Source organism: Lemur catta, chromosome 14 (assembly GCF_020740605.2).
Source record: "Lemur catta isolate mLemCat1 chromosome 14, mLemCat1.pri, whole genome shotgun sequence".
Classification (NCBI taxonomy): domain Eukaryota; kingdom Metazoa; phylum Chordata; class Mammalia; order Primates; family Lemuridae; genus Lemur; species Lemur catta.
This window is the reverse complement of record NC_059141.1, coordinates 38,058,448-38,082,520: the sequence shown is the minus strand read 5'-3', so window position 1 is coordinate 38,082,520 and position 24,073 is coordinate 38,058,448. Positions and strand designations below refer to the sequence as shown.

Below are 24,073 nucleotides of genomic sequence, written 5' to 3'. Positions count from 1 at the left end.
TACAGAAAGGAATTTTGTTTTCAACAAATAGTAACGGGCCAGTAATGACCATTAAAATAAATTGCTGATATATTAAAGAGTTAAATAGGGGGAAATATACAAATGAACAGACACAGGAAAAAATTATAGGTGAGTAGTTTTCTATTAGGGAAGGAGAGCCTAGGAATAAAAGCAATAGAAGTTACAAATGTAGATATAAATATATTTTTCTAGCTAAAAATTTTTAATCTGTAAAATAAAAGTTCCAAAATAGAATACATATTTTCAATAAATGGTAAGTGGTTGTTATACAACATTTACAAGGGGTCTTATAACTTAATAATAAAAAGTTTTTTCTTCAATAGAAAAAACTCAACGATCACAAAAAATTATATATTAACCAAATAAAGGCAAATTGCCAATGAATTCAAGGCTAATATCGACATCACTAACTTCATCTTTCAAATATATAACAAGATGATAAAAAAATACAAATAAGAATGATAAAAAATAATATGCAATTTTGGCAAAGTTGCAATGAAACGAATACTCTTAAGCCTGCTGGCAGGATTATAAATTTGTACAAATTTTTCAAGAAGGCAATTTGTCAATCTATATGAAAAGTCACAAAATGTTTATATCTTTGACTTTGGAAACAGTCATTCAGTCAATGAATACTCTACACATCAAAAACAAGTAAGAAAGTGAGTAAATAAATACAGCAAATATTAATAGTAGGTATCTTGAATGTCAGGATAATAGGTGGTATTTATTTTTCCCTTAAGTATTCCTATATAATTACAGTTTATTTAATAAGCATATGTACTTTTTGAAAATTAGAAACATAGAAAGTAATGTGAAACTCAGTGAAATTTCTCATGGTCCCAAAATTACTTAAATATAATAAACCCATATATAAATCTTGATTTTGCCTGTTATATCTGGAAACATTTCTATAACCATGGAAAAATTTTAAAAACTATCCAAGAAGTGCTTTTTATACCCTGAAACAAAACAAAACAAAGCTCTACACACATATAATTAAATAAGGAAATATCACAGAACAAGGCAACTTCAAAAAAACCTCCATATTTTATTTTTCACTTATTAAAAGAAAGAAAGTTTTACATATAATCACAGCCTTTTTGGTGCAAGAGATTGAAGTCCTCTCTGGCTGGCTCAAATAAAGAGAAATGGACAGAATGTAAGGATAGGGAGACATCACTAAACAAAGTACATACAGTTAAGTTTAATACAAATTATAGCTGAGATCTTATAAGCTATTGGTTACCAAGGCAGACAAACAACCTATGTCTCTTTCACTTGTTTTAGGAGCTCCCCCTCTTACTTTTGTTCCATTCTCTGTATATGGAGATTGACTTCTTCTACTTAGTTATCCAAATGCATGGAGATCTTAGTCCTACATAGCCTTTCAATTCATGCACCTTTTAATCACTGAGTACAGTTGAGATATATCTAATTTTTTTGAGAAAGATACTTTTATTGATTGCTGATTAGACAATGGATTGCCTGGTTTTGGATAAAATGTGTAGTACTGGACCAATCAGCTATGGTCTAGGGTGTGAGATCTTATAGTTATGTTACACTGCTCATTTCAGGAACTACAGGAACAGCAGAGCTTCTACAATATCACAATGACACATAGAAGTATTAGGAATATTTCTGATGAAAAAATAAATAGATAGAGAGATGGTTTTAGGAAGATAAATGTTTTTACAGCCCTTGAATCACACATATTATTTTATATACAAGTTCAGTGTGTATCCTAAGAAAAATATTAATATTAATAATATCTTTAGGATTTTTGCCTGACCTCCTCATACCTTTAAGCCAGTTTCATTTATTCCCTAAGCTCAGTTCCTTTTATTTTCATTAATAAAATGTAGGCAATTAAAATCAATTGCCTACAACCTTCCTTGCTCAGCCCCCAACCCTATTACCCTTCTGTCTTTACTTCCGATTTGGCTTCTGGCCCTTAATTTTTTTGTGTCAATACCATTGCAGTTGGCCAGCAGGCTGATCTCAGTGTCTTTGGCTGGGTCCTCAGCACCCTCTAAGAACCTGCTCCTCTTCTTAAGGTGCCTTAAGTAGAGTAACTAGCCTTAGTTCAGTTCTGCAACCCAAATTCCAGAGCTAGTTCCTTTGCAAGAGTCTTGGCCCTGTTCAAGGTCTTTAGATATTTAGTGGCCTTGTGTGACACGACAGTTTCATTCTAGGAGTTAATAGAAGCTTTTTACTGTCAAAAGCAGAAGTTTCTTATAACTTTATTGATGATGGTTAAAAAGTAGCAAATATTGTTTTCAGATTTATTTTCTGGCACATATGAATGAAAACCAAATCAGCATTTTGACAGGTAGGAAGCAAATGGGGCTATTAAAGTGAAAAAATGAAAAAAATCCAGGTCAAGAAAATCATCTGGTTGGAAGGTCATCTTAAGTAGAATGACATCTTTACAGGCAATGACATCACTTGCACATATAAATTACTCATGTTCATATTTTTGACATTTTATCTTGGCTGGTTTGGAGACTTATATGAAACTATGGTTCGATATGCAGAGAAATCACTCACTTCAAGAATGCTTGCAGGCTCCTTTATAAATTCACCATTAGTCTTTCTATCCAAGGAGGATTTAGGAATAAATCTGAGTCTCTTAATGACAACATCAAAGTGCTGATGCTCTCCCTTTCCCGCCCAAGATCTATTGTCTCATCCTAACCCTGGCATAGTGAGCAGTTATTCAGTTTGTACAGCAGCCTGAATTAATCACTTGATAAGCCTTCAATGTCAGAGTTATGAACAGAATAGCTTAAGGAAGTTTCAGTCTTCAGCCATCCTTGCATAAAATTACTTAAACTGGATTCAGAGGGCAAAATGTCAGTTCTGATGTGAGCAATGGAGATGTATTAATGTATTATAGTTCTTTTCCTCCTTACAACTACACCAGGAACTTTGCTAAACTGTGTTGCATATGATTAGTAACACTCTGATGCGTTGAGATTGACTGTGAGTTATCGCAACTAATTTATTACAAATGAGATTTAAAATAGTAAAATCTGGTAAATATGTATTTTTTAAATAGAGTGAATTAAAGGTTAGTACTTTAATAATTTCACTTGCATATTTTGCATTCAGATATGCTCACTTGACTAAAAAAGAAAAAATGGTTGGAGGCTAAAACTAATGGGCTAGAAATTAAGCATGCAGTCAAGTTATGCGTCTATCTCATGTGTTTTGGGGAAAGGTAAAAATGTTGCATTAGATGATCCTCTATGAAATGCCAAGTTTCTTAGAAGAAATCTACTACCTTTTTGTACCTCCGTAACACCCCTATTCTGTATTTAAGAGGCTACTAAGAACAAGTAAACAACAAGAATAGCAACAAAATGCTTTAAGCCCCTGTGAAAATTTAAAACCAAACATAAATCAGTAAAGAAAATCAATTGATAATCTAATCTTATACTTTCCCCTTGGGTGGATGGAAAGATGATATAATCTCTTTTCATAGTAAGATAAGTAATTAACATGAAAAATGGAGAATTTCCTGTTTTGTTTTGGCCTCTAATCTGGTGTCTTAATTATTGTTGTTATTGGTTATTTGACCTTAACGGCATAAAATCTCTCAGTTATCAATAATATGTTTGCACTAAATTGCTTCTAAAAAGTTATTAATGAGTTATGTTCTCATTAAAAACTCCACTACTGTTATATTATTGATATGTGCAATTTCTTTCTGTCATACTGGTGAATCCAAAGCAGGTATTATTATTTTCCAGATCTCTACTTTATAAATGTACTTACTGTCAATAGACAAAACTGAATAGTATTGTATAAAGTGTACAAGAATTTTTAAAATATGATCAAAACAGGGCTACAGCCATGACACTACCTCGAATTAGGTGATTCTAACAAACACTACACAATAGCAGATATTAATGACTGATATTTTCTCAGTGCTGACTTAGGTAAAAACACTATTTTATAATTATATAACTAAAAACTGTGTGCTTTTCTTTCTTCCTTTTTTTAACAAGAATGTCAGAAATTGAAATTGTCCCATTTAAAATTGCAAAACAAGAAGTCATCAAACTCAACATTTCAGGTCAAGTTTGACATTGTGTCTAGACAGAGAAAGTAGAGGGTTGGTAGGTTTTAAGTTTGGGTGCTTTTCTACTTTTCTCACAAAGGCCATGCCGGGTGAGTAATACACCTTAAGTACAATTAAAAACACCATCAGTGAATAGGGTATTCTCAGGAAATGTAGAGAGATTAGCTAAATTGAGTAACTGCATTATTGTCCACAGATGTCTCTTGGAAACTTAGTAAAATCCTTCCAGGTTGTTAGGGAAATTAGTTATACTGAACATTAGTGTGATTATTTGGGAGTCCTTTGTGATCCAGTTCTCAAAAGATTCTGGGTGATAACGTAAATTATTAGGAAGCTTAGGAGTGACCTTGTTTACCACTGCTTCTAGTGACCCACGGGGGAATTTGTGCTTCCCAGATGTGCAACTCTGCGCTGTGCCTGCCTACAGACTCTTGTCCCCTGAGTGAGAATGCTTCTACAAGGGAATGTGGCAAGTGTCTCATTAAACTTTATGCTCTGGCTGTTTCCCAGTTATGTTAGCCTATTTGTGCTAGGAGACCAGCAAACAAGGAAATGTCACCATCCTGGCAGCGGTTACTGACCCTGTTCATATTGTGTGCTGTGATACAAAAAGGACAGGGAAAAACATGTTTGGCACACAGTTGATTACCAGAGTGCTTCTTGGGACTTTCTTTCCCAATTTTGATGATAAATGGACAAATGTAGCAGTTGCAATTTAAGAACGTTGTGGTGGTTGGGGGCTTACATCTCTCAGCAGTGGTGGTGGGCAGAACGTTGGCCCCCAAGAAGATAACACACCCGAATCCTTGTGAACGGGATTATGATAAAACACCACTATCACGAATATATTGCCTTACAGAGCAAAAATAACTCTTGATGTTACTAATTGGTTGAATTAAAAATAGAAATCTTATTCTGGACTACTTAAGCAGGTCTACTGTAATCACATGAGCCCTTAAAAGTAGAAAAGAGAAGAGGATAAGTATTTGTCACACTGGGTGGTATAGCTGACTGTCGGCCTTGCCAGTGACTAGCTCTGAGACCTTGGGCAGGCCACTAAAACGCCATGAGCATGTGTCCTCCTCTGCAAAATACAAAATATAAAATCTGCAAAAATATTTTTATGAGAAGTACATTAAACATAGTAATTTATGAAAAGGGGGCATTCACAAGGTACAGAACAAATGTTAATTTCCTTCTCTAATGTACTGAATGCTAGTACGTGTAAACAGCTATGATAGATAATATAGGGTGCACATAAAATATATAAGGTTTGACTTTTTAAGGAAGTTAAAATCTAATTAGGGATAGATTATATATATACACACACAAACATATATATATTTGATATTGTGTATATATGTATATGTGATAGGCAGATAAGACATTTTAGAATAGTCATCTAGGATTTCACACAGTTTTGTCTCTAGTTGAGATTAATATTGTAATTAGATCCAACATTATACCTTATAGTAACTCCTTTTATTATCATTCCTTTGCTTCCTGTGTTTGGCCTCCTTAGCATCAAAGTTTTATGAGCTGAAGAAGTGTGCACCCTCTCTCCTCAGCATCACCTTCACTGCAGTTGCACTGTGTGTAATGAATAGATCTAGGGAGGAGTGTTTGTGTTCCCAGCGTGTTGTTGTCTTTCTGCACCTGCTGCTCTGTATCTCTTCATTCCCAAACACAAATAATTTCCCCTACAGTGACTGTTTCCAGAATGAGCCAAGCACAGCTAGCCAAATGAATCCACTCGAGATGAATAGAAAATTGAAGATTTGGGATGGGAAATTGCTTCACCGAGATCAATTCATATGCGTGGACACAGGGGTCCAAGGGAGCCCTGGAACACTGAGTCCCCCAAGTGCAGCGTAATTATACCACTGCTGGGCTGCACCGCGCTGATGCTTACATGCGAGTGTGGCAAGATTTGCATTCAGTCCCTCTTGGAAAGTTTCATTTCTCAACTCTCCTTAGATGTCCACCAAGCTGCCGATCTGAATTAGATATTAATGCTGCAACAGAGATGCTACACGTGATTTTGAACTCTACTTGCTATGGTAGTGAGGACCGCCTGCAAATTCTTTGCCTAGCTCCAGCTCCAAAGGAATTTCAATTTCCAGGCACAAAACCAATGTCAGAATACTAAGCAGACATCATGATGATGTTGCAGGCATCTCACCTGAACAGAGAAAAAGCGACTCACTATTTCATGATTGTATACAGGTGCTAGTAAGGTCTGTCCTTAGCCCAGCCAGGAGAGACATTTTCATTTTAGCAATGAACTTTTGTAGCTAGTAACTGTCACAGGGGTTAGCTCTGGTGGTTTTTGGCATTGGGAAAGGCCAGTGTTTAAGGAAGATATTATGACAACCTCCTTTTTAAAGAGAGTTATCTTTGATTAAACTTTTAAAACATTACAGGAGCTCCTATAAACGAAGCTTTCCCTTAAAAGACAAGCACAAGACAAACAAAAAGAAGTCTTAAAATGGAGGTTAGAAATGCCAATAGCTGTCTTATACAATAATGCCCACGTACAATTACTCAGGGATATTGGATAATAATTTCTTCGTTTGGATACAGACTAAGCAGAGTAAGACGAAAAAAATTAAACCCATTTTTTAAAAAAATAACATGTGTTTTACTTTGTTATAAAAATTCCGTATGTTCCTCAGGTGACATTTAGAAAATACAGGTAGGCATTAAGAAAAAAAGTAGCCAACTATACTCCCAGCATCCAGCAATAATCACATATTCTTAGTGTGATTTCAAAGCAGAAAACAGTGAGGGGTCTTGTGCTTTGCATAAATTAGGTCAACGGTTCTCCAACTAGATTGAGCATTGGATTGACCCTAGAACTAAAACACAAATACAGCAACCAAACTTCCACTTGTGGTCTGCCCCAAACCTAAGTCAGATTCCCCCAACGACTGGCCTTACCATCTTTATTTTCAGAAAACTGCATAGGTGATTCTGGTGCCCAATCAGCTGAAAATGACCGCATTAATTACTAAAAATGATAAAAATGATAATAAACAATTGGAATTGTTAGGTAGGGACGAGGGGTATGCAGGTGGCAGGGCAGGTGGTTAGATATGCAGGTGGCAGGGCACGTGATAGGGGGATGTGGTCAAGGGACGTGATCAGCAAAAACAGAGGAAAGAAACCACAACAGCAAGAACTTGAGGTTAGGGACTTTTCCCAACTAGGAGCATATGCTGAAGCCAGAAGCTTATGACCAAAGGTAACCTTTCCCTCATTAACATAATAAAAAGTCACACCCCCTGGCACCATGACAGTTCCAGAGCCAGATATACAAGGACAGAAAATGGGAGGGCACATGATTCCAGGAATCTCCAGCCACTTCCCCAAACAGACATGAATATTCCACCACCAGCTTAACATATTATTAGGGATTAGCATAAAGGACAGACCTTAAGCCTGGGAATGATGCTGTTCCTTATTAGAACAGTTCCCTCTCTACTGACCTTGACAGAGTACTATACTTTCTATGCTCTGTATTTAAACTCAGGTTGTCTCCACTCACTGGGACAGACCTGTTCTCTCTGGAACTTGCTTTTGCTTTGCAATAAAAGCTGTTTGTGTGGAAGTGCTTCGTGTCATCACTGTCAGCACTCTATCGCACTGGCCCTGCTTGCAATTCTTCCAAGCAAGGAGCCAAAGAACCAGGACAACACCTCTCAAAAACCACACCTGATAGAATGACACAATATTGAATTAAAAGAAAGATTTAAAGTGAGAGTGCACAAACTGGGTGAGTGATTCCTTTTTCTCAACTGCAGAATGTATGTATAACTATTGAAACCTTAAATCAGGAGCAGAGAGCTCCCATACACATATCACTGTTTTGTGATTAAGAAAGCTCAAACCTTAATCTTGAATCTGCTTCATGCACCTCCAACTCCAGCTCCAGCCCACAAGCTTTAATCAGCAAATCCCTGCTTTTTGCCTGTGAATCAAACCTTCCCGCTAGCTGGGAACATGTTGGCTGGTATATTCATTTGCATCATATTCAAACTCCTAACTCCAAGTCCTAGATCCAGTATTTCTTTTGTTTGTAAACACTAGTACATAACTTATCTTTTTGGTTTAGATCTCTTGTTTTCTTCCTCTTAGAAATCCCTGCCTCATGACCTGGCTTATGGAACCAAATAGGTTAACTACCTTGGGCTAATCCTGGGTTAATGCTGGGCCCATGAGGTTCCTTGCAACTGAGATTCTAAATTATAAAGAACAATTGAGTAGAAGTACCCTGTTGGAGATCCTTTTTAGAGGTCTTCTTTTATTCTTCAAAACTATGCATATGTTTATATGCACTGGTGTACCCTTTTATCCATTCATTAAACACATATTGATCAAGCACTGATTACGGCCCAGGTATAGCAAGTCCTCACTGAATGTCATTTATAGGTTTTTGGAAACTGTGGCAGTAAGTGAAGCGATATAAAACAAAACTAATTTTATAATAGGCTAATTGATAGAAACAAGAGTTAAGTTCCTAAGGCATATTTCTGGTCACAAAAACATCACCAAACTTCTAAATAAAGATCAAGACACTTCTAATATTAAACATTGAAATAAATGTGAACTATAAGTACATTTAAGAAAAAGTAATGAAAACAAGTAAGATAATTATTTTAAGGTCTCAGGTTCCCCTAACCTACCCCAGCAGCTTGCTTGGTAAGCAAGGCAGGAACCACCCCGGACAGGCTGCCATTCCATCACAGGGCACACTCACACACACACACACACACTCACTCAGACTGGGACAATTTAGACACACCAATGAACTTAACATACACATCTTTGGGATGTAGTAGGAACCAAAGTACCCGGAGAAAACCCCAGTACAAACATTGAGAGAATGAGAAAACTCCATGCAGACAGTGGCCCCTGCTGGGAATTGATTGTTTTTTTCCTCATTGATGTTACAATTCTGAATGAAAAGAAGTTATTCAGGGACCTGCCGTTCTTCTTGGGGCTCAGGGATATAGTTGCCAATAAAACATACAGTGTCCCTGCACACATGAGGCCTGAAATCTAATGGGGTAATACAGAAAAGAAAGCAACAAATTTGTAATATGTCAGATAGTGATTAGTGCTATGAAGAAAACTAAAGCACCTTAAGAAGATGTAACATGCTGGCCATTTTATAAAGGATCATTAAGAAAAGGTGTCCCTGAGAAGTATGGTGTCTATTGTTAATAAGACCTACAGATATATATGCATGAGGAAAAGCATTGTGTGTGTACCTAGAGCTCAGTGGCAGAAAAAGCTGAGGCTAGTGAGATATTGGGGAAGGGAGTTCAAATTTTTGGTATGCTATAGACTATGGTTAGGACTACAGAATTTACTCTTAGTGACTGGGAAGTCTTTGGAGGGTTTGAATGCAAGAGCAACATTATCTGACATATGTTTTTAAAAGGAAGACACTGGCTTCTAAGAGGAGATCCTGCAGAGGGGCCAGAGTGAAGGTTATTGCAAACATCTAGGTGAAGGTTAATGGGCACTTGCATGGGACTGGTGGGAGTGGAGATGGAGATAAAATGTCAGGTTTTGAAGGTAGAACTGCCTGGATTCAGAGTGGAGTGAAAGAAGTTAGGTATGATAGAAAGGGAAGAGGAAAGCGTGACTTTAGGTGTTTCCTACTTTTCTTTATTACAAATAGTGCTGTAGTAATTATTTTTTGCAAATATGGAAAAATCTCTAAGGTGTATATCTAGGAGTATAATTTTTTTAAATTTAAGTTCATGTGGATATTCTAATTATTAAATATTTGAAAACTGCACTCTAAAATGGTTACAATTGATATCCAACCATATAATTGTACTTTCTGTTGCTCCAGTTCCTCAACAACATGTCAAAATGTTATGCATCTTAATTTTTGCCAATCTGATGGATACGATAGAGTATTTCATTACTTGCTTAATTACACTTCCCTATTAGTGAGCATTTTTAAAATTAATTTATCTTTCATCTTCTCTGCTTGTTCATATCTTTGATCAATTATTTCTACTGGATTGTTATTTCTTATAAATTAATTAATGGAGAATGTGTGTGTGTGAGCATGCATGCTTAATTTATGGCATAACTTGTCATAGAGCCATGTTTAATATAGATGTTCCCAAATTTATAAATTTTTCTTTATTTTTGTGTATTGTTTAACAAATCCTTCTATGTTCTGAGGTCATAATGATATTATTGTTTATCTTCTTATTTTTTGATGTTTTGCTTTTCTATATTTAAGACTTGAGTCTACTTAGAACTGTTTTTCCATGGTCTGAGATAGTGTCTATTTTGTTTTTTACATTAATAATTGTATCCTTCAGGATGGGCTAGTTTTATAATATAACAAATAGTTCCCCAATTTTTAGTGACAATACAAGGCAAGTTTACTTTTTATTCATGGTATCATCCAACATTGTGGAGTGGGGCCCACAAGTCACTCACTCAAAGACTTAGGTTGTGTTAGCTCTGACATCTCATAGCTGGACCATCTGGGACATTCAACCTCCTTCACTAGTGCTGCAGGGGAAAAGAGCACAGAAAGCACACACTCTTTGCATCACTTCCACTTATGACCCATTGAGAATAAGTATCCACATGGCTTAATTAACATCAAGGCAACTTGGAAGTGAAATCTTCAATTTCCCTGCACAAAGGGAGAAAGAACTAGTAATGTCCACCATGTAAAAATTTCCTAAGATTATTCATTTCCTAAGATTACTGATTTGTGATGTCACAAATATATCACATTTAACATATGTGTATGTTTGTTTATTCACTCTATATTTTATTCCATTGTACTATTGGGCAAATTTTGCACATTACTATTACTACTTTTTAAGAAGTCCTCAAATGTGACAGGGTAAGAACGCAGCTTGTTCTGCAATATTTGCTTCTTGCCTATAATTGGCTCCTAATACATAAATTTTAAAAGCAATATATCAAGTTCTGTAAAGAATCCTGTTGAGATTTTGACTAGAATTGCATTGACTTTGTGGATTCATATGATGATAAGTTACATTATTAAGATATTGAGTCTCCTGGTACATAAACATGTATATCTCTCTCAATGTGTATAGGATTTTTTAAGGCCCTCACTAATATTTTATACTTTTCTCTATAAATACTTGGTAAATCTTTCATTACATTTATTTCTAGGTACCTTACAGTTCCTTCCTTCTTTCCTTACTTCCTTCCTTTCTCCTTTTCTGTTTTAAATGTTATCTTTGGTTTGTAAACAGAAATGCAATTGATTTTGAGTATTGATTTTTGGGTCCAGCAATCTTGCTGAACTCTTTTTTTATTTTTAATCATTTGCAAACTCTCTTGGCTTTTTTTTTTCAATGTAATCATGTCATTCAAACCTATTTTTTCCCTCTCCAATTTTTAAATATTTTCTTTCACTTTTTGTCTTATCCTGATTCACTAGCTAAAATCTCTGAGTTTGTCCAAATCTGAATAGTTACTGGTAATGTCTTCCTCCTGATTGTAAAGGTAATGCCATCAGTATTTCACTATTTGGTGTGTTCTTTGATGTAGATTTTCTGATATTCTTTTTATCAGGTTAAGAATTTCCCTTTCTGTCTATATTTATTTGAGAATTTTATTATAGATAATTAAAGTTGAATTTATTACACTAGGATTTCATTTGAATAAAACATCCTGTATATTTTTCTTTCTGTCCAAACATTTACTAAGATACAGCTTTTTCTATAATATTATTTTTTTAATAACTGCTCTTTAGATTATCCTGTCAGGAATGTCTGGAAAATATATCCAGTTGCATATGGCACTTTAATATATTATTTTGTATTTTAAAAGGGGGCATCTCAATGAGTTTATGACCACAGATTAGTTCTTTAAAGCTTTTGTGCTTGTAAATCTGTATGTATGCGTACAACACCTGCACACCCTGCAAATTTTGGTTGATTATATTGCTTGCCAGAGACATCAATTCAAAAGTCAGAGTTTTAAGTTAGGCTAGCATGCACTGTTAATTTCAAACTCATAATAATTTGATTAATTTGAGCTGAGATCTTCAAATATTCAGAAGACCATTTTGCTAAGATGGTATAAGGCAATGGAAAACAGACTATAATAGATTACGGGAAGCGACCAATTACTTTTTTTCCTTTTGCTGTAATTATACATGCCTATCAGCTGTTGCACCACTGGTGCTCCAGAGTAATTATAGTCAATCCAAGGCAAGGACATCCTTTTTTAGAGTTTTGCTTATTGCGGCAGATACACTGTCAACTTCTTTGTGGCTACTTACCCATTAGAGGCCCTATTGCTGTCACCAAGCTTTCTTAATTAGCCAGATCACTGTTGAAGGACCTTGGAAAAACAAAACAAAATGAAACATAATGCAAAAAAAAAAAAAGAGGAGAGGATTTTTTTTTTCATACAATAAAAAGAGAAAAAAAAGTTAAGTCAAATCAGCACGCTAAATCTAAGTTACTTCCTCCGCAGAGTTCAAGTACAGATATTTTGGTGTGAGGGATTGAACCTTCTCAGACTGCTAGTTCCTGTCTAGTTTCCTGATCCAGCAGGATCATGTAGTTGATAATCTACCACTGTCATTATATTACTGAGAGTAGATTCTATTTCTCCATATAAATTACTGACTGGACATTAAATCCTAAGAATTGCCTGGGTAGTGGAAAATATTTATTTGAAATATGGTCAAATCTTCATTGGCTCACTTCCTCTGTTTCATGTGAAACTGATGAATATGGTATAGTATGAGATGAAAGCTTCTTAACATATCAGTAAAGCACTGGTCTTCATTAAAATTCTCTAGGAAAAGGGGAAATGACTGGTTATTAACCACTTTCTGCTTCTGTAGAAGTTTCAGAATGGCCATTAAGGGAAATGGAATGGTATGGATGCTGTTAAAAGCAGAATCCCCAGCACCTCTCTCCCTGCTATCTACTTAGGAACCATGCCCATATAATTACCACTGACTGATGACTAATTAGCTCACAAGAGATACTAGTGTCTCCCAAATTACATTATTTTTAAGAGAACTATAATTTGTTATATTTGAAGAATTGAGCAACAGTCTAGCTTCTCAGCAGAGAGTGCTTTCATGTCAATTGCCTGCGCAGAATCTCATCTAAGATGTTCTCATTCTAGGCCAATTAGACTGTAACTGCTGGTGATACCACGCAAGGAAGAAAATGAACACTGAACAAATTTCAGTTTTCCATAATTTGGTATGTCCTTGCAAACATGCACTAAGGAAAATGGACACTGTTGCTGCGTCATTTACATACTTCAGAAAGTTGTATATTCCTATTTTGAAATTTTCAGTTAAATAGACTACATCAGCAGTAAATATTGAAAGAAGTTAATGTAAAAATAGTAATTCAGGGACTCCTGAAATAAATTTGTTTGGGAAATGAAAATATTTTTATTTCACTGATTTAAAAAATAATAGGTTTAAAAAAGATGATAGAAAAGTTTAAAAAAGATAAGTAATCAGCTATAATTCCACTATTCACAGATAGTTTTCCTATGCATATATGTCTATGTATGTATATATTTTGTATTCATATGGTTATATACATATGTATATAGTATAAAACATTTTATCACTTAATATATGTTAGCTTATGATCTGTTTTTATAAGGAATCTTTCTATGCAGGTCTTATTCCATTGTACTTAAGAAATAACTGAGATCAAAAGAGGTTCCGTGGAAGCTCAGTGGCAGAGCTGGGATTTAGACCAAGAAATACCTGATTTCAAGGCATCACAGACTCTCTAAGGAGTTTGTCATTGGCTATTTCACTTCAAAATCTTGTATTCTGCAATGAGGGTGGCTGCCAGAAGCACAAGCTTTAAAGCTCTCTTTTCAAAGAACCTAGTTTGTGAATAGTGGGATTAGTTGCTGTGGCTCAGCGATTGGTCAAGTTTGCAATTGAGCTGGTAGCACTCAGGATCAATCAAAAGACACATATATGGCAAATGTACCAAAGTTGCTGGAATGAACTGTCATGATTTGGAATGCGTGAAAACTCTGTATTTAATATTTCTTCACTAAAAGGTATATGAGGTATATAAAAAAGAAAAAACCCAAAATTATGAATTCTTCAATTAGAATTTTTGAGTTTGATGCACTTTGCATTTCCCAACTAATAGTTGTTTTATCAATGTCTCTTGCCCCCTTCCATTTTTTAATACTGAGGAAGAAGTTGAGGGAGACAAATTATTTTACCTATAAAGTTTGTTTTTAAAGGAATTCATACCAACTTCTCTCTCCCATGCACATCAACATCTACCAATTTCTGTGTTCCATAGAAATCCCTGGGATATGTCACTCTTATTCATTCACACTATAATGTCCACTCCACCCCTACTCACATTTCAGGCATGATCCCTCTCCAGTTTTACCCAGGAGGTTCTGTAGAAGTGAGTAATTGTTCACACTGTCAAACATACTCTGGAGTATTATAAATAGCTCTGCTTTATCTGCAAGTATATGGTGTTTTGCATGTTTTTTTATGGAATATATTTTATGCAAGTAGAGTTGGAAAATTATACATCAAAAATACCATTGACACAAATATAAATGGCCATATATTGTATAATTTACCAAAACACCTGCTGCAAACCAAATTGAAGGTAATGATATTAAACTGATAGTAATTTATAACTAAATTAAAAATAAAAGCAATGAAAGCATTAAGAAAACACTCAAAATGTATTAATAAAAAATCTTCCTAAAATTTTAAGAATTTCATGTGCATAGCAGAAACTTTGCTATGCTGTTAAATGTTGCCAAGACTTAACATTAGGTTAATGGATTAGATTATTTGGCAAGTTCTTATAATATATAGCTTTTAGTAACCATTCATAACTCAGTAGTTCACAAGCAAGCCAGCTTTTAGTTCCACTTATCAATGAAAACTCACGGTTTGCAATAAGTGAACTCACAGATACCTTGGCTTTCTTCACCAAAATATATACCTTTATTTCTCTTGATTTGAAAATAATTAAAAATGAATCATAAAGCCTTTTAGGGTCTTAAGATTGCTACGGTACACCCTAGGCTACAATTTGCTAAGGATCGACTCAATGCATTCAGTGCTTCACCAACTCCTGCCAAATATCAGAGTAATTCATTCTTTTAGGATTAGGCAATTTCACATAAATGTGACATTTACTTTCATTTAGAGTTTCCAGATAAATGTAAAATTGGGATATTAGACGGTTGTCAAAGGACAACCGAAAAAATGTAATGGTTGTTTTCTGTAGAGTGGGTTTTGATGGAACACCACCTTGACAAAGGCCAGTTCGGGCCAACACTCCTTCCAAACTCTAATCTTATTAAATTGGGGAACCATGGGCCCAGGATCATTCAGAAGCATCGTAAGACTCCAAAAATGACTTATCACCTAGGCCAGGCAGTAAAGTGCAGGCCACTTTGTAATGTTTTCACAGCAGGATCCTGCAATCCCACACGCTGTGAGTGGTGTTGCCATTTGCTGGGGATCTCAGCAGTGCAGATCTTCCGGCCACTTGCAACCAATTTCACTGATCAGTAGCTCTGGCTTCGCGTCAGATTTATAAATTCAATAATTTATTTGGCAGGTGCAAAGTAGACTGATCTTTAAGAAATCTCTGGATTTTGAAAGAATTAGTAAAAGACTCACTGATTCTTTATTTCCTTCTGGGTCCTAATATTTAGTTTGGATATTGGGGAAGATTTACTATTTCCAAAGTGTTTATGTGACAGAGGTTTTTATTATTTAATGTCTATTCTTCTTTCTTTTGAAACAAAAAATGGCTTCATCCCTGTGGTCTGTTGAATGCCTTGGACATCAACAGGCTGGTCAGGTGTGGTCAGTCATTGAACCCTGAAGTTAGAATTATCAAACATGGAAACAGACATAAGGCATTTTCTTTGCAGAAACATCTGCCCCAAATATTGTGGCTGGCAGAGCCAATCGTGATCATACACAGCCTTGCTTTCTGATTTTATTTTCTTAAATGATAGAAATATGTACATATATGTAGTTACATGGTCTCAATTCATTTCTTAATTCTGCTAGTAATAAACTGGGTAATCTCATAGACACGTTAGTAAACCTCTCTATAACTCATCAATAACTTGGAAGTACTACTAATAATGCTACCCTTGCACTTCCAGAGATTAATGATACTAAATCCATTGAATTGGTCATGATATTATATATGAAAGAGCTTAAAGCAGTACCAGGCATATAGCAGGAACTTAATGAATATAAAACTCTTGTGATAATTATTATTCTTACTTTTGAATAAGCATATATCTATTATTTGTTAATTGCTTCTTTATGTGACCAAAAGTTATTTCATTTTTGATTTTAATATATTTTTTCCTTAAGTAGGTAATACCTTAAAACAATTAAAATACTAAACACATATAATGAAAAGTAGACTTTTTATCCCCATAGTGTTCCAGTTGCCATTTCATCCAGCGATATTTTATGCTAAAATCCATTTATATAAGCTTCTATCTGGAACTTTAAAAAGAACATGGTGAATACAAAAGGAAGGAGATTACCCAAAAGAAAATATATTTATTTCATTTTTTCTTGTTTCTAATAATATAGAAATCCAAATATGATTTATTTTTTTATTTGAAAGGCAATATACAGTCTACCTTTGCTTTCTTTCCCCTTTTTATGCCACCTACTTTTTGTGAAGGAAAAAACCCAATCTAGACTCCTTGCACAGTCTTCTTCACTCTGCACATTGTCAACAGTTTACATTTTCCAAAATTCCAAGTTGGCCAAGTCTCTTGTTTGTTCAGAAGGCCTCTCTAGTCACCACTGCTTAGAGAATCAACTTCAAACCACCTATCCTGAATTTCAAAGCCTTTCTAGATCTGCCTCTTTCTTAACTAGCAATTTTATTTCCTATAACATGCCTAGTCTGGCTTAATTAATATAGGTTACTCAACGATTTCCTTAATCATACAACTAAAAAAATATTAAAACAATTCTTCTTACAATGTGGACTGAGGGGATTCAACCTTTCAGCTTGGGTAATTTGGCAAAATACAGTTCCCTGGCATCTACATTAATTATTTTATTTGGAGCTACTGATGAATAATTGCTTGACACGAATGGATTAGTAAACTGTGGTATATGTATACCATGGAGTACTACTCAGCTATAAGAAATAACGATGATACGACATCTCTTTGGTTCTCCTGGAGAGAGCTGGAACCCATTATATTAAGTGAAGTATCCAAAGAATGGAAAAACAAGCATCACATGTACTCACCAGAAAACTGGTTTCCCTGATCATCACCTAAAAGCACATCAGGCAAGGATACCAATTGGATATCAGACTGAGATGGGGGGTGGGGGGAGGGGATGGATGTATGCCTACATGATGAGTGCATTGCACACCGTCTGGGGAATGGTCATGCTTGAAGGTGCTGACTCGGGGAGGTGGGGGGGGAGGGGATGGAGGTATGACTACATGGTGAGAGCCAGGCGCACTGTCTGGAGAATGGACACGCTTGAGGCTCTGACTCAGGGGGATGGGCGGGACATGGACAATGTATATAACCTGAACTTATGTACCCCCATGATGAGCTGAAATAAAAAAAAAAAAAATTAGCTGGGCATGGTGGCACACACCTGTATTACCAGCTACTTGGGAGGCTGAGGCAGGAGGATCGCTTCAGCCCAGGAGTCTGAGGTTGCTGTGAGCTATGATGAAGACACTGCACTCTAGACCAGGTGAATGAGACCCTATCTTTAAAAAAAAAAAAAAAATTGCTTGAGAATTTGAGAATGTGAGCAAGCACCCATTCTGATTAGACTTTTCCTGGGAGCCAGAGCTGTACCATGGCTGTATTCTTCATCAGGTCTGATCAACTCTTGGAGTTTGAGTTTAAAATGTGTGCAAAAGCCTGGCCTGGACTTGAATGCCAAGGCCTTCTTTCATGATTCACAGACACTGCTGCTACCAGAGGACTTTACATAGGAACTTGTTTAAAAGAAATCACATTGGTGATCATTTCTTCTGTTGGGATTTTGGGAAGGACTGTTTTACACTTTATAGACTGCTTGGTAAACTGAGTTAATTCCTTTCCATTAAGTCAATAGTGCCGTGTTTGAAAAAAATAGAAGGCCTATCCAACCGTTTTAATAAGAATGTTTTGCGATCTCCAAAAATTGAGACTGTATTTCATTTATCACTTTATCCCCATAGTTGAGCATGTTTCCTGGCACAGCGGGAATATTTTTTGAGTAAATTAATACATTCATGCATTGTTTGCCTATGACGAGGGCTTAGATATCAGCCTCTTGGAGGTGGATTTAGGAGGATTGTTGCAAATTCTCTGGCACTAAAGAATTTTTTTATGTAAATAGAAATCTTTTGGCCCCTTAACAACTCCCAGGGACTTACAAGACTAGATATAAATTGTGTCCGAGGCACGATGGTGATATAACACATGTTGTACGTAAAGCATCTTTTCTGGGCCCCAAATGTTCACTACTATATTATGGGAGAATGCTCACAAGTGTACTTCCAAGCAGAGTTAGCCAATACACATTGGGTTTATTTGGCCTGTGTCATCTGTGAATCATTTTGTTTCTTACCTCCCCGTGACTAATCTTAACAGAAAAACTGAGATTGTTACAGGAGTTTCTCGGATCTTAAACAGAATTTTGAATTTGTTTTCTTGAGGAGAGGCTTAGGAATTCAGAAATGCAGAGGAAAGATGGGTAGATCATTAATGTTGGGGTAAGTTCAAAGAAATAAAGAAAGAAATTACCAGAAAAGAGCAAAATAACCAACAAGAGAATCTGTGTCCAACCAATGTTCCTCATCTCCTCTCTCTGTTTCCTATCACACTCAAGGGTGCCATTTTAGTAATTTTGTAACCCAGGGAAGTCACACACTTCCCTCCACTTTTCTATTAAAGCTTCTCCTCAGGAAATAGTAAAATTCCTCCATGCCAAACTAATAAAAATCTACTTCCTCTTCAAAGGTATTTTCAAGTTATCCATTCCTTTAGGATGGATAAAGGAATAGATTGCTCCATATGGCATTTCAGACAACAGTAAATTGAGTGGGAGAGGTATTATAAGATGCACTAAAATTGACCCCACCTGGGCACTCCTGAAATAATACACCATAGACAATCTCCTAATGGTAATTTTGCCTCTGCTTTGGAAGGGAACAGCTGCCTTCCAGAATTTCACTTGACTCCTTAAAGTTGTCCAGGAGATTTTCCTTAATCTGCACTGTGAAGATTTTATCCATAATAGTTGCTCCCTTTAAATTCAAATACTTTCCATAAGGTAACAGCAATTTAATAATATGGATAGTATAAAACTAAAAAATATTTCTTGATCAGCTTAATTGACTCTTCCACTCCAGTGCTCCCATCTTCCTCTGTGTCCAGTGGCACTTGGCTCATAACACACTGTGCAAAGTACTTCATGCCTAGATTCTCACCGTTTTTCTTGTTAACTAAACCATTTAAGCTTTTGCATTTTTTTGAGGATAGGAGCCATGATATTGTCAACTCTAAGATGATATAGGCTGGCATATAGGAGTTGTTCAGCAAATGCTTTAACAAGTGAATGAATAAGTTTCTCCTATGTGCAAAGTGCTATTAAAGGGAAAAGCGTAATTAAAAAATAGTTATGAGTGCACTGTCTTGGGGATGGGCATGCTTGTAGCTCTGGCTTGGGCAATGCAAAGGCAATATATGTAACCAAAATGTTTGTACTCCCATAATATTCTGAAATTTAAAAGAAAGAAAATAAATAAATAAAAATCTAAAAAAAATAGTTAATAGTCCTTTAGTGAATATATAACTGCCACTTTGCATAGGCATGACACATCAAGGGATATACGCACAAAGCAATTTATTTTATATCTTCTAGAGACGTAAAAAATTCCTTCTGTTGGGCTATTTCTTCCTCCACTCTATTAAATTCTAGTCACTTAAAAATAACACAACATTCTCTAGTTGGTAAACAAAATGTTCATGCCTGTTTTACAGTCAAAACTTTGAACTTCTTTTTTATTATTATATGGAGGCTTCTCCTCAGGCCTGCTACAGGAGGTGGGGGGGGGAAGTGTGGCGATGTAAGAACTGGAGGTGTGGGGACAGGGAGTTTCTTAGGAGGCCTGTGTGTACAGCAGAAGAGCATCTTGTTAAAGGCTTTGACATTTTGGAAGAGACAGTTAGGTCTCAGAGCTTAATTCCAATCCAGGGTATTTACAAAATGTTTTATCTTTTCTTTTGAGGCTAAGAAAAGAGCTCCTTCACTATGAATTCTGAATGATAAGAAAGGCTGTCCTCCAGGACATCTGGGGGAGACCACTGCAGACAGAGGGAGCAGCAAGGGCACAGACTGTGGGAGCAGGAATGAATTTAGAGTATTTGAAAAAAAGAAGGAAGGTCAGAGTGGCTGGATCCCACAGCCTGATGGGGGATGATATCGGATGAGAGTGAAAGAGGCTGGGATAGGACACATCATGTAGGGTCATGTAGCACAGTTTCTTCCTTCTTTTCCTTCCTTTCCTCCTTCACTTCCTCCCTTTTTTCCCTCCTTCCTTTTTTCTTTATGTTTCCCTTTTAATTTGAAGTGCAAAATGAAACACTTACAGAGTGTAAAAAGGTTAAAGAGGTGATCCAACATCCATTTTAAAAAGATACCGCTGGCTGTCACATGAATAATTTGATTGGTATGGAGTGTAAGAGAAAGGAAGCAGAAAAACAATTGGGGGATGGTGGACAGGTGTAGTCATTTTCACTTCATTTTTTTTATGTTTTTAAACTTTTCTAAAGAATATAGACTTGTTCAGGACATTTTCAGTTTGTAGTTGAAGAATATGAAGCATAATGAGTTCCTAAGTCTTGGTCTCCAAATACCACTTTCTACTAAATGGAATCAGGTTTTCTTAGAGAAATGGTTGATTTCAGGGCTTGGTCAGGGAAAGTACAAGATGAACCTGGATGTTGTATTAAAAATTAAGGACATACTCAAAAAATGATGGGAATATACATATGAGAATGGCATAGAGGAGGAAGCCCACTTGAAATGGCTCACATTAGCTAAATCTGGTAGGATTTGAGCATCGAAACAAATGATGACAATACCAAGATACAGTACACTGAATAAAATAGAAATACACAAGTCCATTGTGTATACAATAAAAGACAAAATACAAATATGGAGAAAGGACATCTCTTTAAAATGGAATGCCAACCAACAAGCAATGTACGCCTGAGAGAGTTATAGATATCATTAGATAATTCAATGGAACAGAGCTCTCACTGTTAGGAAATCCTAGCAGGAAAATTGTGTAACAATGTGATTTCAACTTTTCTTTGCCTTTTCACTTCCTATTGATGGAGAAAGCAAGAGTGAGAACAAGAGAGAGAGAGTAAAAGCTAGAGAGAGAGGGAGAGAAACAGTGAAAGAGAGAGTGTATGTGTCATTCTGTGAGAAGTAACTTCCCCATATATAAAAAGTTTTCAGTCATTAAAAACTTCTAATAAATTGCAATAAATCACAATAATTATTGGTTGTATTAATAGTAAACATCTATTTGGATCAGTCCTTATTAGCCATGTTTCCATTTCCAAATGAGTGAATGATCACTATGAAGTTATTTCTAACTGAAAAGGAGTTAGGCTTCCAAAATTGAATTTATTGACAAAAATCAATAAAGATAATCTAATTTTGCCTGATGTAGTTTTGTGTTTTTAATGACCATAAGAAATAACTTGTTATGTCAGGGCTGAAGTTGATGAGGCAGATATTTTGTAATAAGTTTTCATTATAATGGGTTATTTTGTATTATAATGTAACTTTTTAATTTCATTATATCTTAGCACAAATATAAAATTAATTTTCTTAGAAATTTCTCAAAAATGACTGTGCTGATAGTACTGTAAGATTTCCTAATGAGTCATTTACCATAATTGTTCTAGTAATTATTTTATAAATGTTTATTTTCAAAGACTTCCACATTTAACAAGTAATAGCATATGTGTGTTATAATAATGATAAATTGATACACAGAAGAAATTTTTCAAATTTAAGGTTTCCCTTTCAATGACTATATTAGGTATGGTAGAAATAAATATTTACTGGAAGCACATTAGGAAAGGAGGTCATTCACAATTGCAGTTGAATTTTAATTGAGTTCTGCAGGATTCCAGAAGTGAAGTAGTTCACTAAACCATAGTATTTCTTTTCTTTATTTCATCACTATCTTTCCTGTTCTTTATTAATGAACCTTAGTCATACATTTTTTGCATTTAGGAAAAGTTATTCACAAAATTCTCCCAAAATATTTATAATCTTTATTATACTACTTATGTTTTACATTGTACAATCTATTCTTCTAATGTCATCATTAAAAGGGGTATTTCAGGAGGCCTGCAAATTCTGCATGTTTATATAGGAAGTGTATTACATTCTTTTTTTGCTTCTTTGTTTTCACTATTTCTGTACTGGTAGAGAAATAAACAAGTTGATGCATCTGAAAGTGTGGACAAAGATTTATTAAAATGACTTATATATTAATAAGCTAGCCCAGGTATCTAGCTGCCTACTATTGTATTAAAATACATTTTCTACCTCAAGGGCAAATCTATATTACAAGTAAGATTGCATATTTTTCAGAATACAGGAAAATAGTGCTATGATAGCAGTTTTAAAAATTTTAGTGTAGATCACTTACACGAAGAAATTGTTAAAATTCAGATTTAAGGGACAAGGATTCAATAGATCTGATACCTTCATTTTGCATGTGTATATAAAGTAAATGGGCTGGGCGCGGTGGCTCACGCCTGTAATCCTAGTTCTGGGAGGCCGAGGCGGGTGGATCGCTCGAGGTCAGGAGTTCGAGACCAGCCTGAGCAAGAGTGAGACCCCGTCTCTACTAAAAATAGAAAGAAATTATCTGGCCAACTAAAAATATATATACAAAAAAATTAGCCGGGCATGGTGGCTCATGCCTGTAGTCCCAGCTACTCGGGAGGCTGAGGCAGTAGGATCGCTTAAGCCCAGGAGTCTGAGGTTGCTGTGAGCTAGGCTGACACCACGGCACTCACTCTAGCCCGGGCAACAGAGCGAGACTCTGTCCCAAAAAAAAAAAATAAATAAAATAAAGTAAATGAGTTGGAGTAAATGTTCTCTTGGCCTCTCTAATAGTGTTTTGAACCCAATCTTGGCATGGCATGAAAGAATTCAGACATATGCTACAGTTCTCTCTGTATGTGTGTTCTTCAAGTATGAACAGACTTAGGAGAATTTAAGGGAAGGATCAGGCTAATAGTAGCCCACTCGTCCAAATAGTGTCCCTAAATAGAACACTGTCTGCCTTCCCTATTTCCAGTCCTCAGGGTAAAGCAGTTTGGAAGTATGGGGAGGAAGAAAGGAGTTTGCTTCTCCTCTTTTCTCTAATCACTCCTGCAGATTACCCATAGCCAGCCCAGGCCTCCTCAGTCAGAGGTCCTGCATTCTCGCTTTTAGGTCCTTGTTCCTCTTTTCCTGCAAGACCCAGCCCACCTGCTTAACTTAGAACCTGGGTGATAAAAAGATCAGTGTATCTGCAGTTTGATTTTCTTTTTACATGTTAATGGTTCTGTTGTTCTTTAGAAACCCACAGATTCACTATCAATGCAAAGATTATTTCAAATGATTATTTCAAATGATGTCTTTAGACATCAGCAAACAACAGAATCACAACTTGTCTCTGTGGGAGTCAGATTTATGGGACACATTTAAGATTTTGTTATTTTAGAACCAAGAATAGTTAGGGTGACCCTATTTTTTGTTATTGTTGACATTTTTATCGTTTTTGATTGTTTATTGGTTTTTATTTAACATCAGAATGAAAATATTTTTATTATTTTTCTTTTTCTTATGTATTTATATATTTTTTATTTATTACCTGT

At 35.6% G+C, this 24,073-nt stretch overlaps 1 long non-coding RNA gene across 1 annotated transcript in view; it reads right to left on the bottom strand.

Moving 5' to 3' along the window:
* The window catches only part of LOC123649880, an 82,992-nt gene that overhangs the window by 5,747 nt on the left and 53,172 nt on the right, over positions 1 to 24,073 (bottom strand). Inside the window, exons 5-6 of the long non-coding RNA XR_006739173.1 lie at positions 12,411 to 12,472; positions 10,580 to 10,654 (exon numbers count right to left, since the gene is read on the bottom strand). This is a non-coding gene — a long non-coding RNA (uncharacterized LOC123649880). The remainder of the gene's footprint in view (positions 1 to 10,579; positions 10,655 to 12,410; positions 12,473 to 24,073) is intronic.